The following is a 3,994-nucleotide window of genomic DNA, read 5'->3' on the forward strand; positions in this document are numbered from 1 at the left end:
CGTAAATGAGGGATGTAAATAAAGAGAAAGAGAGAGAGCGAGGGTCTGGACTCTGAAACAGAGTTGCTTCTAGAGAAGCGAAGACTCTAGAAGCGCCTTCTAGGGTTTAGGGTTTTAGGCTCTAACGTTCAAACATCAAAACCTCAAAGAGGCTGCTCATCTCATCTTCTAGGTCATCCATTCCTCACGGTAAGGGTGTTAATTGGTGCGGCTTTGATTATACGGTGTGGTTTGATTATATGGTGTGGTTTCGATTCGTGCATATTTTGTAAGGTAAAAATCAAAACTGCATCAGATAAAAATTACTCAAAATCAGAATCGTTTCGTATGCTTTGATTATACGATGTGGTTTCAATTCCATGCATATTTCGCAAGGTAGAAATCAAAACTGCATTAGATAAGAATTACTCAAAATCAGAATCGCTTTATATGCGGTTTGATTTTAGCGGTTTTTATTTGGTTTTCGTTATCCGATTTATATGCGGTTTGTAATACTAGTTTTACTTTTGTACCCTTTAATTTAATTTTCCATATCCTTAAGAAATTATATTGTTTCATACATATCTAACTATAGGCCAAGTTCACTTAGATATGTTAGTTGCAATGATAATTTTAAGTGATGTCCACTAAGACATGCTTGTAGTAAAACCTTTTGTCCCTTCATGAATTTGACACTCAAAATTGAAATTCAAAAAAATCTAAGTAAGGAATATTAATATTTTAGAGTGCTTAACCCTATTTTTAAACAAATCCGAATATTCCTACTCTTCTATTTGGTTAAGTGACTGTTTTCCGGTTTTGAAGCGAACCGAACCGGTAATAGAACCTATGAAAGCAAAATCACATCGTTTTTATAGGGTGTGGTCCGGTTCGATAGTAAACAGTCGGTTTCGGTTCCATTTTGACACCTTACGTCATGGCCCTGGGTCACTCACACCCCATGGTTCGTAATCTAGGATCAGATCGGTCAAAATCGTTCGGATTGTATTGGTATCGGTCTAGATTGATCCCAATTCCCAAGTAGTGATTCACTCTATCCGCTATTAGTGGATCGTTCCTTGGATCAGTCTATCTAATCGGATTAGCCAAATCTTGGGATTGGATTGATTGATATCAATAGATCCTAAAATGGTTCGTAATAGAAGGTTCTAAAAATCTATGGGGCGCTATTCTTTGTGCCGCAGTGCAGCCTGCGTCCAACTGTCCAAGCACATGGGGGTGGGCGCAATGACCACCCTGCCCCCTGCACAGGCTGCCCATGTGCCTGGGCATAGGCTGTGCTGCGGCACAGAGAATATTCTCCCAATATCTATATGGTTGGTGTGCACGAGTGAGTATTTCTTGACAGAGAAACAATGGTTTGTAATATCGCGCGTGATTTTTTCGATTTTTATTTTTATTTTTTTATATTTACTGACCGATACTAACCGATTCTAGGACCTATTCAACAAAGCGAAGAATTTGGCTACTTTTGACCAATTTGGACTGATTTTAACTGATTCAGATTGGTATTGGATCGGTATCTGCCTTCACCGATTCTGAGTCTCGGTGAGTGGACGGCGGCCCATGTTGCCTTTACAACTAGGCCTTGGCCGCCCTTGGATTGTGTTTTTCATCTATATTTACAGCTTGATGTGGATCTTTTGCATTTTACGACGGATAAAGTTACAATCCCATGGTTGTATGGTTAGTTGTAAGCCCTAACCACCCTGATGTTACCTCTGTGGCCCAACACAACGGTGCGTGAAATGACTGCGACACCGAACCCTAGAAATGATAACGATGCGGTGGCCATTTCACACACCCCCATGTCATGGCGCAGGGGTGGCGATCTTTCTCCCATGAATTTGGGTCAACTGTGTTTTGGAATTCCTTTGTTTTTTATTTTTTATGAGGGGATTCCACTCTTTTGATTAGAGCTCGATGTGCGTGCATTGGATTTGGATCCTCTACTGCCGAGCTGCCCGACAGGACCGTGCTGCCTAGACATGGCGCTGCACGCAAAGACTGCCTTACCCCCACTCGGGCAAGGCATTTGGGCAGGGGTAAGGCGAACATTGCACGCAACGCCGTGTCTGGACAGCATGGTCCTGCCGGGCAGCTTGACAGTAGAGGATCCAAATCTAGTTTAATTAGCTAGGCTTATGTGGCAGGAAATAGTTTCTTGTTGGGAAAATTGTAGAATGGAATACTAACAGAAAAATGCTGCTTTATTTATATATGATGCTAATGTATTCATGACTATATATGACATTAAGATACCATGAAGATGATACAATACTAAAAGAATACATTGTGACAAAAACAAAAAAAAGGTTATCCATGTAACAATTGGAAAATTTACGAAAATCACAAGGTAAGTCTTTGTAATCTATTTTTATGTTTTTGTATGGGGGAAGAGTTCTTTGTGGGGGAGCGTGGCCTCTATATGTGTACGGGGGGCTAATAGAAACATGCACGGCAGCATCAACAAACGATCATTACTAATTTTCATGGGGGTGGAGCAATCAATTCCCCCCCCCCTATGTCTAGTGTAGGGCGTATACCATTGAGAATTTTCTCCTTTTGTTTTTTTATAATCTAAAAACTATTCCTATTAAGAGTTGTGAGAGCACAATAATATCAAGAGGATCAATACACATGAATGAACATACATATCATTTGTTTATGTTGTGACGTTTGGAAAAATAACATGCCATTGTGATAATAATAATTCACCAATAAGACAAATAACTACTAAGAGACTCATGAGCTCATACTCAATTTTATAGGCTCACTAATACCATTCAAGGCTCTTCCCAATGAAGAGAGTCATGATGGTTAAGTAGCGAAATAAGCAAATTAAGTACAAAACCCAAAACCTCTACAGATGGATTTACAAATGTTATTTGTTGCTGCCGAGATCGGCCGTGCACGTATCTGCACACACGAGAATCATGAGACAGAGCAAAGGAATTGGTCGGAGCGATCTCCGACGGAAGCCTCTCCAGTGCCTAACTCAGATCCCAAAGAAACAATAGTTGCGAGGTTAGGGACGAAGGGTGAATATTAGTTCTCAAGAGTGATAGAACTCAAGAGAATTGGAATGGAATGAAGATCACTATCGTCTTATTTATATGGACTTGAAGGAATGTCTCTCATTCGCGTAAGCGTCTCTGCCCTTGGATCATGTATTCTCTAGATTTTCTTGGCGGAAGGTCAGAGTGGGAATGGTTACCAAAATCTGTTCGTATTGCCAACTGGCATCGTGGAGAATCTCTGATTGGCTGGAGCCGTGTATAGTTTCTTGCTCACGCTTTTGGTGTGAGTAGTCGAGAGTTAACGGCTTTCTCTTGTACTTAAGCTTGTCGCTTAAGTGTTTCTTTTGGCCTGAGTTTATTAAACATGTTGTTCTATCCTTGGAGGTTCAAGACTTGAGAAAATGATGTACCAATTAAGCACAAAAAAGTCTTTAGTAACTCTCCCTATCTTTCTCTTAAACTGAAGAAAAATGGCCCCAAAAATAGAGCCGTTGGAGTCCTCAATGGCTCTTTTCAGAGCAGATCTGATCCATTGGCCAGACATGATGGCCGGGCAACCCCATGGGAATTAGCTGTTTTTTTTTTTATGATATGGGAATTACCTGTTATGATTACGACTGTTACTAGCAATTGACAAGCTGAAAACTTTCAGCACCAGCTTCAAGGAAAAAAGATTTCGTAGCAGGGCATGTGAACACAATAAAATCTGCTTCTGATCTTGGTTTCGTTGAAAGCTGCAGAAAATAACGTTTTCCTCATTTCCAAGGGCTTAGGGCTGAGGCATATGGAAATCCAAATTTTACAAAGACACCTTCCGAGTTCACCTCACTAAACCAATACAAGATCACTCCATGTTATAAGCCTATCTTTCCATAGATATCAAGGTTACTCAACAAGCAAATAAAATGGCCATCTACAAAGCTAAAAACAAATGCATGCCTTTGTTGCCACAACATCTATTATAAAGCCCAGAA

Source organism: Telopea speciosissima, chromosome 7 (genome assembly GCF_018873765.1).
Source record: "Telopea speciosissima isolate NSW1024214 ecotype Mountain lineage chromosome 7, Tspe_v1, whole genome shotgun sequence".
NCBI classification, from domain to species: Eukaryota; Viridiplantae; Streptophyta; class Magnoliopsida; order Proteales; family Proteaceae; genus Telopea; species Telopea speciosissima.